Here is an 18,387-nt window from a genome sequence, read left to right as displayed (position 1 = left end):
AATAATTTTTTTTTAAGAATGGAAATTCTAGTTATAAAAAAAAAATCATATGTGGGAGTCCTAACCCCCAGGACCTCAGAATGTGACCATATTGGTGACGGGGTCTTTACAGAAGTGATGAAGTTAAAATGAGATCACTAGGGTGGACCCTAATCCGACATGACTGGTGTCTTCATAAGCGGAGCTCGGGACACGGACACGTAGAGGGACGACCGTGTGAAAACACAGGGAGAAGAGGGCGTCCGCACGCCCAGGAGAAGGGCCTCAGGGGGAGCCACCTTCTGCTGGGCAAGCCACCCAGTCTGTGGTGCCTTATTACGATGGCCTAGCAAACAAATACAATCGTCCCTCCCAGCTCCCAGCCCCCAGATGACCACTGACCTGCTCTGTGTCACTGACTTCTCTCCCTCAGCATCATTATATTGTATCAGTTCATTCCCTTTTTTAGCTAAGTGCTGGTACAGTGACTTGATATGCTATGGTTTTGAAATTTGTGACAGCCAAAACCTGGGAAAAGCCCAGATGTCCATTAACAGATGAACGGATATTTCCTCGTGATGCATCTCTGTCTCCCTCTTGGACACCCCAGGAGAGCCGGGACCTTGTTCACAGTTACGTCCATGGCATCCAGGAACCCAGGCCTGGCGCATGGTAGGCCCTCAATAAACAGTGGCTGTGTTAATGATGGAAAGGCTCGTTGCCATGGAGAGGATGTGGCCTGACCCCTGAGGCCAGGTGCGCTCCTGTCCCTGGAACACAGCCTCCGTCGGCGTGCCGGGTCAAGCCCTGTTCCGTCTCCTTGTCCTGGGCCAGACACAGGATCTATCCCTCTGGGAAGCTATCCTGGCAGTTCCTGCCTGTGAGGACTTTTCCCCTTCACTCGTGTCCTACCCCTGTGGTCCAGCTGGGGAGGCCCGGACATTCACCGGGCACCTGTCGTCAGCATCATGCTGGAGGCTGGGCGGACAGGCGCCGAACTCACCGTCAGGTGGGAAAGCCCAAATTAAACGATACTGTATATATCAGCCACTTAGATCTACTATCTTGTACCATAAAGGGCAGGAATCCCGGCGGGAGGAGCGGATAATGGTGGAGGAACTTAGTTTCCTTTGGGGGCTGTCTTGGGGGGGACCGCCAGGCCAAGGCAAGGGTTGAAGAGAGACTGGGCGCCGTGGGACAGAGTTGGGGGAGAGGTCCATGCGCGTGTGCAGGCCTAGAGGGGACAAGTCATGGCCCACTGCCGTGACTGAAGGAGGGTCTGTGTGCCCAGGGAACCGTGAGCACAGAGAGGGGGCACCAGGGAGGGCCAGGGCAAAGACAGGGATTTTGTTCTAAGCCCTCTTGTCTCCTGGCTTCTGCCGCGTTTCTCGCCCGGAGCCGAGGCCGCGCCTCTCTCCAGCCACGATTCGCTTCTGCGTGTTGGGACCCTTAGGTCCCTCACACCCCTTGCACCCTCCAACGCACCCAACACTACCAGGTCCGTGTTAGGCAGGTAATTGGACATTTCTGGATCGATGGGTTGCTGATGTGGATTGATCACCTCATTCTCATGCAGGGGAAGGGGAGACTTTGCCAGGAAGGGCGCCGCGTCCTTTGGGGACGACAGTGGCTTCAGAAGAAGTTCCCGTAGAGAGAGTGGGACTCTCCTGCAGAGCAGGGCTGGGAGTAGGCCGGCAGAGGGTTTATTTACAGGCAAAGTGGGGTTTCTCGCCACACCCCTGTACTCCCCAGCAGAATAGGGGCTCTTAAGAATGCTCCCGCTGTGCCGGGGTCCAAATTCACCCTCCGTCTCCTTCGCCTTGAGAACCGCTTAACGTGTGGGATTTATTCAAATAACATGGATTTATCTCTGCAGGCAAAGGATAGGGTTGGAAGAATAGACCAGAAAATGGGGGGAAGGAAGTATGTGTCTACGTGATGCTCTTTTCCCTTTTTGTCACGGGAACAGCTCTTTCCTCGCTCACTTGTTAACGACACACTCCCTCCCGCCAGGCCCCGGAGCCCCGTCCCGTCCCCGGGACGCCACGTTGCTGTGTTCTCTGAGAAATACCACAGCTCTGGGCTAGGGGAGGGATCAATGATGTTACAAGGTGATCGTGGGGGAAACCGCAGAGGGAAAGGTACGGATGCCGATCCAGAGGGAGAAGAGACTGCGTAGAAAATCTGGGAACCCCAGAACTAGATGCGGGGGTGGAGGATGCCTGGGATTCGAGAAGGAAAATTAAAAAAAAAGAAAAAAAAAAGAAACAAACAAAAACAAAAAGAGACATCTGCCCCCAGTAGGGAAGAGGCAAATTGAACTTTACCAGCTAGAAATATAAATAGGTTCAAGAAAGGTTTTTCATAAAATATTCAAAACTAGAAAGGACCTTAGGAATTATGTAGTCTCGTGGTTCGAAACATTTGTTTGGGTAATTTAGCATCAAACCTCTTTTATTTTTCAGAATAAAAAACACAAAGCCTTTTAGAGCTGCTTTGGCAGGAGGGGAGGGGCTTTCGCCACTGGACCCCGCGCCCGCTGCTCCTGACCCCCCAAGACCTTTGGGGCACCTCCGAGGGGCAGCGGCTGAACAGTGCTGGTGTTCTCCCTCACACGCCAGGGGAAGAAGCAGAGGCTGAGGGGGGTGAAGGGAGCCCCACGCGATGCTGACCGCCCGGTGATGGCGGGACCGACGGGGCCCGGGAGGTCACAGCCACTTGTGCGCACAGCGCCCCAGGCCTTCCGAAAGTTTCCCTGAGACTCTGGCCAGGGGCTCCGTGGCCAGACTGCCCGAGGTGGGGTGGGGGAACCCCAGCCTGGTTCCCGCAACTTGGACAGGCCGGCTTGTCCCTCGTGTTCCCCGTCGGCCCAGTGGGAGTAATTACAGGACCTACCGCGGTGGGGGGGGGGGGGGGGGTTATGGTCTGAAGGAAGGGATCAGAGCACGTCGAGCAAAGAGCTGGACACCCAGCATGTGCTCGGGGGAGATCGACCTCACTGTTGCTGTCACTTTCCCCCTCCTTTCCCTCGCCAGCTGCTCGGAGGGCAGCTGTGAGGATGACAGGAGAGAACATTTCAGAAGCACCTGCCGGTGTCCAGTGCAAAATATCACACTTATTATTATCGTTTGTTCTCACAGCTAACGTCATTATTAGAATTAAGCCTCCCTCGGGGCGCCTCGGTGGCTCAGTTGGTTAAGCATCCGACTCGTGGTTTCGGCTCAGGCCATGATCTCACGGCTCGTGGGTTCGAGCCCCACATCGGAGCCTCTGTGCTGACCTCGCAGAGCCTGCTTGACATTCTCTCTCTCCCTCTCTCTGCCCTCCCCCGCTCGCTCTGTCTCTCTCAAAAATAAAATAAATAAGCTTTAAAAATTAAAAAGTAAGAAAGAACTAACCCTCCCTATTGACCCACAAAGAGGGTGAGGTGTTATTGCCATGTTACAGGTGTGGAAACTGAGGCACAGGGGCTTGAATGATTTTCCCAAAGTCTCAAAGGTAGTGACTGAAAAAGCCAAGCGGCCCTTAGATTTCCTCCCCAGGGCTCAGTCCGCCCCAGCAGGGTATGACGTGGGGGGAAGGGAGGGCTCCGGAGGGTAAGAACGGGGATGGGCGGGCCCCTCTCCACTCCTGTCCCCGTGCACTTCCGCGGGACCAGCTGCGCCGTCCTTCCGTGGGACCGTGCTGCCCTCTGGTGGCGCTGCGCGCACATGACTCTGGCCAGCGGACCGGGGACCAGAGGGGCGCTCTCTCCTGCCCATCGCGTCCCAGAGCTGCAGACTTATGTCACCAGGGGCCGAAGGAGAAGGACCACGGGAAGTCCCCCGCCCCGGACTGAGGTCGGCCACCGCCAGAGCGGCCCGCAGGAGCTGACTAGGTGCTGGGAGAGGGTGTGGCTGGAAATGGGGCTGGGTCACGGAGCAGCATGGAATCCTTGCTTAGGTGCTTCAGCTCAGGTGCGCAGGTGTGTGTGGATGTGTGTGCATGTGCACATGTATGTGTGCGTTGGGGGGTGGGGGGAGACCGTGTCGTGGCAGCATGACTAGGTGGGAAGGAGAACAGAGAGATGGAATTCTAGCCCATCCCGTGTCCCTCGTCACCCGCAAACCCAAAGCAGCAGGTAAGTGGAGTTCAAGGAAATGCTGGAACTCCTTCCAGGGAAGTATTCTGCAGCCGCATCAATATCACACGGGCTAAAAGCCAAGAGGCTGGGGCCCCTGGGGGGCCCAGTCGGCTAAGCATCTGACCCTTGATTTCAGCTCAGGTCATGACCTCACAGTTCATGAGATCGAGCCTCGCGTCGGGCTCTGCTCTGACAGCTCAGGGCCTGCTTGGGATTCTCTTTCTCTGCCCCTCCCCTGTTTGCAGTCTTTCTCTCTCTCGATAAATAAATAAACAAATGAACTTTCAGAGGCGCCTGGGTGGCTCAGTCGGTTGAGCGTCCGACTTCGGCTCAGGTCACGGTTCGTGTGTTCGAGCCTATTTCCTAGGACGGGATTGTGGCTCCTTTACCTGCCCCCCCTCCTCCCCCCCTGTTTTTGCTTCTCTGCATTTTTACATTTCTTTCTACAGTGAAAGTATTCTAGATTTTGAAATAGGAAAGAAGCAATAAAAGGTGTTCTAATTAAAGGGAAAAAGCTGCGAGCGCAGATTCTGGGTGGTGGGTTTTGCAGGAAGGCACGTTGGGTGGCAAAGCCAGAGTCTAAGAGTATTACAGTCGCGTGGGGAGAAGGTGGGGACTTTGAGCCTTTTGTCCAGAGCTGCCTCCGCCTGCTTCATCCGTCTAGAAGGGCAGCGGCCGTTTTACTGACACAAACGTGGAAGCATGGCACAACTTCATGAGTCACCGCGCCGTGTCACTCCTCCAGTACGCAACCAAGTGACTTTCCCTCCCTCGGCTTTGTAACGAGTTAGAAGCCTCACAGTGGCTTTGGTGACAGTGGCTTTGACGGCCACGGGCGGGAGTCAGGAGCTCTGGCTTCCGGTCCTGGCCTTTCCCCTGACCAGGTGATGCTCTGTGAATCAGCCTAACGTGGGCTTCCCTCTGGCCTTTCTGTAAAGGCATTCGACTGCAGTGTAAATATTTTCTCCCTGTCTCATGAGAGCAGCCACTATGGTGACACTTATTTTTCCCTCGAGGACGCAGGTTTAAGAGCATATAAGAAACTTGACCAAGGAGCGCCTGGGTGGCTCAGTCGGTTGAGCGTCCGACTTCAGCTCAGGTCATGATCTCGCAGTTGGTGAGTTCGAGCCCCGCGTCGGGCTCTGTGCTGACAGCTCGGAGCCTGGAGCCTGCTTCGGAGTCTGTGTCTCCCTCTCTCTCTGCCCCTCCTCTACTCACACTCTGTCTCTCTCTCTCTGAAATAAATAAACACTTGGGGCGCCTGGATGGCTCAGTCGGTTAAGCAGCCGACTTCGGCTCAGGTCACGATCTCGCGGTCCGTGAGTTCGAGCCCCGCGTCGGGCTCTGCGCTGACAGCTCAGAGCCTGGAGCCTGTTTCAGATTCTGTGTCTCCCTCTCTCTGACCCTCCCCCATTCATGCTCTGTCTCTCTCTGTCTCAAAAATAAATAAACGTTAAAAAAAATTAAAAAAAAATAAATAAATAAACACTAAATAATTAAAAAAAAAACTTGACCAAGACCCCTCAACCCAGAAGTGACAGCATGGGAGTCACAGCCAGGACCGGGTTCTCCACCGCCAGGCTGATTCTCCCTCTGGCGCTGACGGTCGGGGTTGTCTTATTCCTCCTTTATGGGTGTGGTAGACTGTGAAAACTAACTTTCTCCCCCCTCTAGGAAACCAGAGATTTCATAATTTATTTTTCAGAGCAGCATGACTGAGGATAGAAAGGAACTCAAAGCTTCTCAGGTAAAGATGAAAGGAAATGTCACATAAAACTAGGAATGGTTGATCTTTTTTAAGTCTAAAGCATTGTCTTTTTGTTTAAAAAAAAACAAAAAACAGCAATCTAAGTGGTGAGTTGATGTATTTGCCTGTCAGGAGTTTGGCAAATAAGTAAGGAATGCCTTCTGACATCCTGGGTTATATATAACGTAGAGGTTAAGTTTATCCAGGATTTTTATTGCCTGTGCCCTTTTTTTTTTAAAGTTTATTTATTCATTTTGAGAGAGAGAGGGAGTGAGAGAGAAGAGAGAGAGAGAGAATCCCAAGCACTGCCAGCCCAGAGCCCGAAACAGGGCTTGAACTCATGAACCGGGAGATCACGACCTGAGCCAAAATCCACAGTTGGATGCTCAGCCAACTGAGCCACCCAGGCACCCCTGGCTATGCCCTTTCTTAATTTAAAGTGTGGATTAGTGAGGATAGAAGCTGATGGCCAGGATCAAGAGGATGAACCTGTCAGGGAAAGCATAAATTGATACAATGTTTCTAGAGGACAATATGGCAACATGTATCAACCTGTCACACATGCATATTTCCTGACCCAGAAATGTCACCCTCTGGCAAAGAAATATACACAAGGATGCTCATAATACCGTGGTTCGTAATGATGAAAATTAGAAATAATGTGAACTCTAACAATATAGAATTGGTTCAAATACGGCACATGCACCCAGGGAGATACAGCACGGCTTTTATAAACAAAGATGCGGAAGCTAATAATAGTGGGTGCTGTTGGGGAGGGTGGAAAGCCTACTTTTCATGGTCTACAGTCTTTAGGATTTAAAAAAAAAAAAAAAGTTGGGGCGCCTGGGTGGCGCAGTCGGTTAAGCGTCCGACTTCAGCCAGGTCACGATCTCGCGGTCCGTGAGTTCGAGCCCCGCGTCAGGCTCTGGGCTGACGGCTCGGAGCCTGGAGCCTGTTTCCGATTCTGTGTCTCCCTCTCTCTCTGCCCCTCCCCCGTTCATGCTCTGTCTCTCTCTGTCCCAAAAAAATAAATAAAAAACGTTGAAAAAAAAAAAATTAAAAAAAAAAAAAAAGTTGTATTTTGAGATCACTGTAGATTCACATGCAGTTGTAAGAAAAAATACCTAGAGATTCCCCAGGAGGCTTTACCCAGTGGTAACATCTTGCAAAATTATATAACGGTGCAACATCTCAACTAGGATGTTGACATTGACGCAGTCACTGGGATACTGACATTGACACGGTCAAGATACGGGACCCATTGCCACAACCACGGACTGTGTGCTCTTTTGTTAATGTCGACTGTGGAGAGTTCTGTGTATATTCCGGAAACTAACCATTTCTCTGATACGTGGTTTGCAAATATTTTCTCAGTCTGTAGCTTGTCTTTCCAGTCTCTCTCTCTTTTTTTAATGTTTATTTATTTTTGAGAGAGAGAGAGAGAGAGAGTGTAAGCAGGGGAGGGGCAGAGAGAGGGAGACACAGAATTCGAAGCAGGCTGCAGGCTCTGAGCTGTCAGCACAGAGCCCAACACGGGGCTCGAGCTCATGAACCGTGAGATCGTGACCTGAGTCGACATCAGACACTTAACTGAGCCACCCAGGCGCCCCCTTTTCAATCTCTTAAAAGAGCTTTTAGATCCAAGTGTTTTTCTCCTAATTTCTCCTAAAAGTCTTAAACTTTTACATTTTACATTTAAGTCTGATCTACTGTAAGGTAATTTTTGTATAAGGTATGAGACTTAAGGTGATGTTCATATTTTTGCCTGTGGAAGATCAGTTGCTCTAGGACCTTTTGTCAAAGAGGCTATCTCTTGGGGCGCCTGGGGGGCTCAGTCGGTTGAGCCTCTGACTTTGGCTCAGGTCATGATCTCACCATCCGTGAGTTCGAGCCCCGCGTCGGGCTCTGTGCTGACAGCTCGGAGCCTGGAGCCTGCTTCGGATTCTGTGTCTCCCTCTCTCTCTCTCCCTTCCCCTGCCCATGCTCTGTCTCTCTCCCTCTCTCTCCCCAAAATAAATAAACATTAAACATAAAAAAAAAAAAAAAGCCATCTTTCCTTCCTTGAATTCTTTCCGAGCTTTTGTCAAAAATCAGCTGGGCATACTTGTAGAGCTCTATTTCTGGGTTCTCTATCCATATGTATTATGCATCAAAAATTAATTTTAAAGCTGCGTTGATTATATAGATCTATACTTATTATTAGGGGAAAACATCCATAATACATGGAGTAGAAAAAAAATCTGTTTTGTATAATCTAATTTTGTTAAAACTTTTTTTCAAGAGTGCCTTTGTGCACGTGCGTGAGGCCTCCTCCCAGGAAAGACCCTGAAACAGTGTTTCCCAAACTGTGTTCCTGGGGATTCCCTTGATGGGCTTTAAGGGGGAGACTGAGTGAAAGCTGGATTCAGCACGTCTACACCGCGGGTGAGCTCTTCCCAGGGACTTTTGACTATAGAATCCCCATTTTCCCCTATGAAGCCTCTCTCAGAGCTAGTGTTCAAGGGGTTTTCCTTTGGGAAACTGGTCTGAAAGGCTTTCTGCCAAAATATTAATGGTGGTTATCATGGAAATGCGGGATTTGGGTTAGTTTTCCCTTTTTCTTTCTCCTTCTAACTTCTTTTTCTAAAAGAGATTTTATTTAAAAAAATGTTTATGTTTATTTATTTTTAAGAGAGAGAGAGAGAACCAGCAGGGGAGGGGCAGAGAGAGAAGGAGAGAGAGAATCCCAAGCAGGCTCCGTGCTGTCAGCGCAGAGCCCAACTTGGGGCTCGATCCCCCAAGGCTCAGACTCAGGAACCGTGAGGTCACGACCTGAGCTGAAATCAAGAACGAGACACGTAACCAACTGAGCCACCCAGGCACCCCTTTAAAATGTTATTTTTTTTTTATTTTTTTTTTCAATGTTTTTTTTTTTAATTTATTTTTGGGACAGAGAGAGACAGAGCATGAACGGGGGAGGGGCAGAGAGAGAGGGAGACACAGAATCGGAAACAGGCTCCAGGCTCCGAGCCATCAGCCCAGAGCCCGACGTGGGGCTCGAACTCACGAACCACAAGATCGTGACCTGGCTGAAGTCGGACGCTTAACCGACTGCGCCACCCAGGCACCCCAAAATGTTATTTTTAAGGAATCTCTACACTCAACGTGGGGCTTGAACTCACGACCCTGAGATCAAGAGTTGCACGTTCCACCAACTGAGCCAGCCAGGCTCCCCTCTCCTTCTAGCTTCTATTAGCTGGAAAAAAAAAATTTTTTTTCTGCCACAAACAGGTGTTCATCGTATAAATGAAAGAAGGTAATAAAGATGTTTGGGGGAGGGGAGACCAGGTGCCAAAGGGCTAGAATGGAGAGGCAGGTAGGAGCCGGCTTGCAGAAGCGGGAAAGAAAGCCAGGCTGGCAAGCATCCCTGGTCAGGACCGCCAGTTCACCTCCAGGAGGGAAGGAGAGGGAGATTGGGGCCAGAATTCCCACAGGCATCCACAGTGCTGTGTGGTGGTGGTGGGCATTGACGTGCTTCACACTCCCAGCATGCCCTTGGGAAGACCGTGCTGTGTAGACAAGGGAGGAGCAGGGGCCACTGGGACATCAGGTCCTGATGACACCCATCACGGGAGGGGGGACAGCAAGAGTATGAAGGTAAGTGGGAGGCTGGGGGCTGTCACATCTCTGAGACTTTGTAGAATATTTTGATTGAGTCAGCTTAGAGAAGAGACTCCGGCTAATTATATCCGCAGCTAATTCTTTTTTCATTTTTTCATTTATTTTTTTATACCCTGCCTTGTTCTGCGGGGGAAAAAAATCCGATTAAGAATGGCTCACAAGGGTTCATAAAATAAGACAAGATAGCAGAAAATTAAATGCAGATGGGAGAAGGGAGGAGAGCAGGGACAAGTGCCAAATAGAAGCAGCAACAGGCTTATTCTTGGCTCGCTCTTCATTATCCTGCCGAACAAGATGGCCCTGTGGGATTCCTCACACGAGCTGGGGTAGCCAGGAACCACCATGCACCCGGACCCAATCCTGCATGACACATATCTACGGAGTGAAGAGACTTCAATATATATCCATTGAGTGAATCCGTATCTGACGCTGAAACGTGAAAACTGCCTCGGGTTTTCATTGGTGCCTCTCAGGTTTTGCAATCGGTGGGACAGAGCTGAGATTCCCCAGGATTGAGATTTGTCTGGCTTGGAGACCCGCGTCCTCTCGGGAGGAGCGTTTGAAGAGGGGTAAAGCCCATCCTCCGAAGATACCCGTTAAGATGGCTATTATTAAAACAAAACAAAACAAAACAGAAAACAAACGGTGCTGGCGAGGATGTGGAGAAATTCGAGCTTTCGTGCACTGTTGGCAGGAAGGTAAACTGGTCTGGCCACTGCGCAAAACAGCCTAATGGCTCCTCAAAAAATTGAAAATAGAATTGCCATACAATTCAGCAATTCCACTCTGGGTATACAGGTCTTCCTTGACTTACGATGGGGTCACGTTCCAATAAACACATCATAAGCTGAAAATATCGTAAGTCAAAAACGCACTGACGACGCCTAACCTACCAAACATCGTAGCTTAGCCCGGCCTGCCTTAAACGTACTCCAGATACTTACGTTGGCCGGCAGTTGGGCAAAACCCCCTAATGCAAAACCTCTTTTGTAATAAAATGTTCACCGTTTCATGTAATTGATTGAAAATCACGGGGGAAGTGAAAAGCAGAACATTTGTATGGGCACAAAATAGTTGTCAGAGTTACCGGTGGTTTACTCATGTGATCGTGTCAGGACTGGGGGGGCCCCAGCCCACCTCTGCCCAGCATTTCAACGAGAAAGGACTGTGCTGTGTAGCATAGTCCAGGAAAAGGTCAACCTTCACAATTCAAAGCGTGGTTTCTACTGAATGTGTATTGCTTTCACACCACAGTGGAGTCAAAAAATAGTAAGTCGACCCCTTGTAAGTAGGGCGCCATCGTATACCCCAAAGAATCAAAAGCAGGGTCTTAGATATTTGTGTATCTATATTCATGCAGCACTATTCACAGTATCCAAAAAGTGGACGTAACCCAAGTGTCCGTCAAAGAATGAACGGATAAGCAAAATGGGAGATACATGTACACATACACACACTGGAATATGATTCAACCTTAAAAAGGAGGGGAATTTCTGGCACCTGCTATAACATGGATGAGCCTTGAGGACACGTGTTTTGGCGGGGGGGGGGGGGGAGGGTGCAAGTGAGCAAGGGACAGAGAGAGACAGAGAGAAGCGGAGCTCACCCGGGGCTCATGTTTTACCTGAAGCAGGGCTCAAGTTCACCTGATGTGGGACTCGAACTCACCAACTGCAAGATCCTGACCTGAGCCACAGTCGGATGCTTACCAACTGAGCCACCCAGGCGCCCCTTGGGGACGTTTTGCCAAGTGAAATAAGCCAGACACAAAAGGACAAGCGCCGGGGCACCTGGGTGGCTGAGTCGGTAGCTCTTGAGGTCAGCCCAGGTCACGATCTCACGGTCCGTGAGATCGAGCCCCGTGTTGACCTCTGTGCTGACAATGCGAAGCCTGCCTAGGACTCTCTCTCCCTCCCTCCCCCACCCCCTGCAAATAAATACGTAATCTTAAAAAAAAAAAAAAAAAAAAAGGACAAGCACTGTATGATTTTGCTTACATGAGGCACCTAGAATAGTCAAATTGATAGAGACAGAAAGTAGACAGCTGGGCGCCAGCAGCCGAGGGGAGGAGGGAATGGGGAGTTAGTGTTTTCCTGGATACAAAGTTTCAGTTTTGCAAGATACCAAGAGTTCTGGAGAGGGATGGCTGTGATGGTTGCTCAACAGTGTGAATGCACTTTAATGTCACTGAACTGTACGCTTAAAAGTGGCTACCATGGGGGGGGGGGGGGGCCCTGGAGGGCTCAGGTGGTCAAGCTTCGGACTTCAGCTCAGGTCGTGATCTCATAGCTCGTGAGTTTGAGCCCCGCGTCGGGCTCTGGGCTGACAGCTCAGAGCCTGGAGCCTGCTTCGGATTCTGCGTCTCCCCCTCTCTCTGCCCCTCCCCTGCTCACGCTCTCTCTCTCTCTGCCTCTCTCTCTCCCTTAGAAATAAACATTAAAAAGATTTTTTTAAGCAGTACCATTTACAATGGTGAATGTTATGCCGTGTGTATTTTATCGCCACTTGAAACTTTAAAGAAAAGAATAACTTGACTTCCAGAAGGAAGCTTTGTGCTGGGAAATGTGGACCCACCCTCTGTCCGGGGATGGGGGGGGGGGGGGAGAGGGCATTCAAGGCAGGGGCAGCTACACACAGAGCAAAGACACAGGGGCAGGAATCAACAGAGATGTGCAGGGAGACAGGGGGAAAGGATATGAATGCAGAAAACGAAAGTTGGGTAATGGGAAATGACATTCGGGGGTCATTTGGGGGAATTAGTAAACAAGATATACTTCTTAACGCAGGATACAACCACAGGAACTCGAGAGAGCAAAAGGAATCAGACAGAGTTCTTGTGACTTGGTCCCAGCTGCTGTGAGTATTCATAGCAGAGGGAATAGAACTGGGGTATATGAAGCCAGACAGAGGAACTGTTGCTCGATCTTATGGACAATAGGGAGCCATCATAGGTTCTGTGAGAGGGAGTCGTGATTTGGAAAGATTGCTCTTCAGCATGCTTTTGAAATATTGAAGGGATGCTTGCCTCCCGTTAGTACCCATTTCAAACCGTTTGATAAAATACTGTCTTCACTGGGTGATGAGTTGCCAAGAGGGGGATTTCTCAGAGGTCCCGTTTCAGGTGAGACCTGAAGGATGAGAAGGGCCATCTGGACAAGGATGGAGGTAGGGGAGGGCGGGGGAAGAGTGTCCTCAGCAAAGGGAACAGAATGTGCAAAGGTCCAGTGATGGCAGGAGAGGAAAGTCCATGGCTTTGGACGCCCAGAAGGAGCTGTGTGTGCCGGGTGGCTTTAGTGAGGGAGAGCAGAGGTGTGTGTGTGTGTGTGTGTGTGTGTGTGTGTGTGTTTAGTTATTTATTGTGAGAGAAAGAGAGAGAGCATAGAGAAGGGGCAGGGAGGGAGGGAGAGAGAATTTCTGAGCGGGCTCGACACTGTCCACGCAGAGCCTGACTTGGGACTAGATCTCACGAACTGTGAGATCATGACCTGAGCCGAAATCAACAGTCAGATGCGTAACCGACTGAGCCCCCCACCCAGGCGCCCCAAGGGGAGCAGAGGTGGCTCTGCTTTGTGCCAAGGGTGATGGGGAGCGGCTGCAGAACGACGCCATCAGGTTAGCACTGAGGAGACCTCTGTGGCCACAACATGGAGAAGAAGTTGCTAGAACAGGCGGTGTGCACGGGGCGGGGGGGGTGCTCACTCGGGCGGTATTGGAGTAACGCAGACCTGAGACGATGGAGGCCTGGACGAGGAACCGGGGAGCAGCGGTGGGGTCAGGGGGGGAGGGGAAGGTCTTCGGGCATTTGTAATTGACTTAATGGGCAAGATGGGCGCCCGGGCTTCTGGATTGGTTCCTGGAAGGGCTTAGGGTTTAGGGTTTGAAGCAGGTTCAGGGTCTGAGGTCCTGGGTCCAAGTTCGGATATTCTCAGCTGAGCTGCCTACAAGACAGCCAAGGGGAGACGTCCACCAGCCGCGGGGGATGGAGCCGAGGGGACACTGAGCGGAAGACTCGGGGAGGCACAGAGGTGGGGGTAGGACCACGGCAGCTACGGGAGGCCAGTTTCCTGAAGAGGCTCACAACACCGTCTTCAGCCACAGTCCCACCAAGACGTGCGGTCCGTGCTCCACCCCCTTGACTCTTGCCAGATCATGTGACTGCACTGACCCACACAGGACACAGGGATGGGGGGGGGGGGGTTGACCCACACAGGACACAGGGGCAGGAGATTTGGCTGGGGGACACAGGGGCAGGAGAATCCCTGGGGGGACACAGGGACAGGAGCATCCCCAGGGGAACCAGGGCGGGAGGGATGTTCAGTCAGTACCAGGAGTTGCCCTTGACTGGCCTGGGAACTTCTGCTTCCAGACGCTCAGAGGTCAGCTGCCATGTGCAAAGTGCATCTTCCAGAAGACCTTATGCCGTGAGAAACCCAAGCCAGGTGGAGAAGCCCCAGGGAATGAGATGCCACCCGGGCACAGAGAACAGGGCCCAGGAGCACTGAGGCCCCAACAGGTGCCCGAGGAAGCCGACTTCCCAGCGAATCTTCCAGGCCTCCCCGGGCTGGCGCTGCTCGGAGAAGACACGGGCTGCCCGGCGGACTCTTCCTGGCCCCCAACAGCTGCACAGATCAAACCACTAAGCCAGAACGTAGTTTGTGGTTCAGTAACGGGGATGACGAGCACAGACGGTGGCAGGTGGGGCACATTTTGGGAAACAGGCGGAGGAGTGGAGGGCCCACACTCAGCTCTGAGAATAACCCCGGAGCCAGTGGAGGGGCGTCCTGAGGTATGAGTAGTCAACGATATTGCCTCTTTTTCCTTTCTTTTTAAAGTTTACTTATTTTGAAAGAGAGAGGGTGAGAGAGAGAGAGGGAGAGACGGAGAGAGATGGGGCGCCGGGGTGGCTCAGACTCTTGATTTCGGCTCAGGTCATGATCTCACGGTTCGTGAGTTCGAGGCCTGCGTCAGGCTCTGTGCTGACAGTGCGGAGCCTGCTTGAGATTCTGTCTCTCCCTCTCTCTCTGCTCCTCCCTGCCTTCCCCCCCCCCCCCCGCCCCCGCAACTCTCTCTCGAAATAAATAAATTTTTTAAGAAGTTGAAAAAAGAGAGAGAGAGAGAGAGGAGTGCAAGTGGGGAAGGGGCAGAGAGAGAGGGAGAGAGAGAGAATCCCAAGCAGGCTCCACACCACCAGCACAGAGCCCGATGCGGGGCTCGAACCCACGAGCTGTGAGATCATGACCTGAGCCGAAACCAAGAGTGGGACGCTTAACTGACTGAGCCCCTCAGGTGCCCCAATATTGCCTCTTTGTCCTTACTCCACTCTTTCCCTCCAGATGGAGGGAGCCCAACTAGCATTGGCCTCTCTGCCCATGCACCCCCGGGAAGGAGGAGACGCTTGACCTGGCTGGTGAATTCGGAAGGAGGAAGGGGGTGTGTGTGACTGAGCCCTTTCCTCCCTCCTCCTGTGCAGCAGACAACTGTCTGGAACCATAGTCTGCGTTGTTACCCCCACACTAAGCTTTACAGAGGTGGCCCTGAGGCCACCTGCACCTCCCCTCCCCTCCCTGCCACTCTGTCCTGTGAACTCTGGCTACTTTGGACTCCCCGGACTCACGGCTCTGTCACCTTAACCCAGGGAGCCCACCCGCTCTGCCTGGGTACCGCTTCCCTGAACCACAGCCTGGAAACTGCCTTTAGGCATTACCCTGGGGCAATTGTAAGGCTTTTCTCATTTGTATCCATTCCTCAAGCATCACTGTCCTTCCTGCCTTCATTATTTAACCTTGATCACCTTGTGAAGTAGGTGCTCGCATCCCTATTCGATTGTCCCCATTTTGCAGGTGCAACATCAATATAAGGCAGGTGCTAGCTAGAATTACCCCCATTTCACAGATGAGTAAACTGAGACCTAGAGAGGCTAAGTGACTTGTACAAGGTTGCTTAGCGGGTAGCAGGGCCAGAACTTGGACCGGCTTCTTTCTTTCTTCAAGGATCTTCAACACTGCACCCTCTTACCTCCCTGAATACCTCCCGTAACCGAATATAATTATTCCAGATCTTTCTTCGCTGCCCAGGTTGCTGTGGTTCTGGGTCCTTATCTAAAATGATGGGAAATAAAAGCCTGCCCCACAGAAATACGGGCATGAAAGCACACAAGATATGCCGACCTTGATATTTACTACAGTTCATAATTTTTCCCCACCACCCACTTTACAATTTAAAAAAATGGAAGGAAACAACAGAAGCGCTCGTCCAGAAGGGAATGAGTAAATACATGTACATTTTAAATACAAATACATTTACAATGTATTTATTGTATTTATTTGTACTTATTGTATTTATTGATTAAATACGAATACATTTACAATGATTAAATACACATACATTTTGATACATCGACACAATGTAACGCTGCACAACTGTTAAAAAGTATCAGATTCTTATGTACTGGCATGAAAGATGTTCTGTCTATCTACTTACCTGTATCTATATATAACTTAATGAAAAATGCAAGTTGTAGATTGCATCGGACAGGGCAGGTTCCGCGCCAGGGCAGATTCAGTTCAGCGTTATTTCTGGCTCACATCACAATCCTTTAACCCTGCGCAAGTCCGTGGGATGGGCCAATGCTCAGCCCCAGGCAACCATTCAGGGACCCAGACTGTTCTCATTGGCAACATATCACAGCAGAACGAGAAGAAAGAGCAGAGGATCAGAGGTGGGAGATTTTTATGGGCCGAGCATGGCAGTGACAATCGTTATTTCAACCACATCCCCTTGTCTGGAGCTTGAACAGGCTAATTGCAGGGTGGAGGCTGGGAGACGTCGTGTAGCTGTGTGCCCAGCCAAGGGGCTCGGTGACCATGCAGCCGGCCTCTGCCTTGCGAACTGATATGTACCACTTAAACCCATTCATACAAAACCCCACAAATGGGTGCCTGGATATATTTTTAAAAGGGAAAAATCTGGGGGGCCCTGGGGGGCTCAGTCCATTAGAGCATCTGGCTCTTGATTTCAGCTCAGGTTATGATCTCACTGTTGTGAGATCCAACCCTTGTAGGGCTCCGTGCTGACAGCGTGAAGCCTGCTTGGGATTCCCTCCCTCTCCCTCTCCCTCTGCCTTTGGATTCTGTGTCTCCTTCTCTCTCTGCCCCTCCCCTGCTCCCACTCGCTCTCTCTCTCTCTCAAAAATAAATTTAAAGAAACCACACTGGTACAGATAAGTGTATAGTCAAATTCAGATAATAAATAAACATTTATTTAATAATAAATAAATTTTAATAAACAAAATAAACATTCTTTTTTAAAGGGAAAAGTCTGGAAGGATATACACTTTTACCTCCCATGAGTGAAAGGGAGACTCTCGCTTTTATTTTCTTTGTCTCTGTTATTTTTCCTAGTAATGGCACATGTTTTCTGTGATCAACACTTAAAGATTTGTAAAATGAGAGTACGTTGCTTTTTTTTTTTTTTTAAAGGGCTTTTAGCAAACGGAGCTTAGAATTCTAAATGGTCACTAGGGGGCAGAAGAGATACGTGTGTGCGGGTTCGCCTGTGCTGTTTGCTAATTAAGTGTTTACTACATTTCTTGCACAATTTCCTGGCTCAACAGGCCAGCTGTAACACTTACCAATTTGCTGGAAGAAATGACAGCAGCCAGGCCTCTCACACTGGCAGGCTTCATAACGTGTGGCCAAATACTCCCTGATCTAGACCCCCTACCCTCCCAGGATCACCGTGAGGACTGAGGCAGCGACTAAGCACACACCAGCCGTGGGAAACCCTTATTACCGTTACCGCCACTATCATGCACGACACCTCCTGTTTGTGCGGTAAAGACGTAGTGACTCCATACTCTTTATCCTCGGGGAGCTGGTGATGCATCTGGGGAGTCCGGGGCAGGCACCTACAAACGGATTGCCAACAATCGCAGCTGAGCCCCGGAACCACCAGCCTCACTCTGCCTCAGTCTCACTGAACTGTCGTCCCGACAGCTGAATGTCGTCTACAACTGCCAAGAAGAGAATGTGACCCTTTTGGAAAGGGCCACACCTCCGATGGGCTCTCTGGGCAGCCCCTGGCCACCTGCCCGGCTGTCCCTCCCACCGTGGAGGCGGGGAGCTACACAGTGGTCATCTGGCTTGTCCTTCCTTTTTCCTGGGCTTCCTATTGTAGGTCTTTGACATCACAGTTTGCATCTTTTTATATTCTGTATCTATTAATAAATTATTGTAGTTAACATTTTTGTCCTTTAAATACAAGAATTAAATGTTGAACACACCATATTACGGTATTAGAGAGTGTTCTGAATTTGACTGTACACTTATCTTTACCAATGTGGTTTATTTTTATTTTTAAATGTATTTTTGAGAGAGAGTGAGCGAGTGGGAGCAGGGGAGGGGCAGAGAGAGGGGGAGACACAATCCGAAGCAGGCTCCAGGCTCTAGCTGTCAGCACAGAGCCCGACACGGGGCTGGAACCCATGAACCGTGAGATCACCGCCCGAGCCAAAGTCAGATGCTCAACTGGCTAAGCCTCCGGGGGAACCCCCCCTGTCTTGTGTTTTGACGTCTTAAAAATCTGCCAGCCTGGGAGAGACTGCCCTCCCCCAGGCTAGCGAATTCTCGAAGATGGGAAAGGAAGCAAACCTTGCAACACCTCTCACACACCAAGCAGGTATGTCCCCTGCCCTAAATCATCCCAGGGCCTGGCGACTGGAGACCACCCCTATTTCACGGAGCCCGTTGGGATTATTCCCTCTAGGCAACCCTAAACTGTTCACTCTGCCCTGCCTTGCCTTTCCTGAAGAAACCCCAATACAGGCTCTGGCCTAAGCTTTTCCCTTACTGCTGCTTCTGCCCCCTGTGTCCCCTCCCCG

This window comes from Panthera pardus, unplaced genomic scaffold (genome assembly GCF_024362965.1).
Source record: "Panthera pardus isolate Hobbes unplaced genomic scaffold, ASM2436296v1 HiC_scaffold_20, whole genome shotgun sequence".
Classification (NCBI taxonomy): domain Eukaryota; kingdom Metazoa; phylum Chordata; class Mammalia; order Carnivora; family Felidae; genus Panthera; species Panthera pardus.
This window is presented reverse-complemented; position numbering follows the sequence as displayed.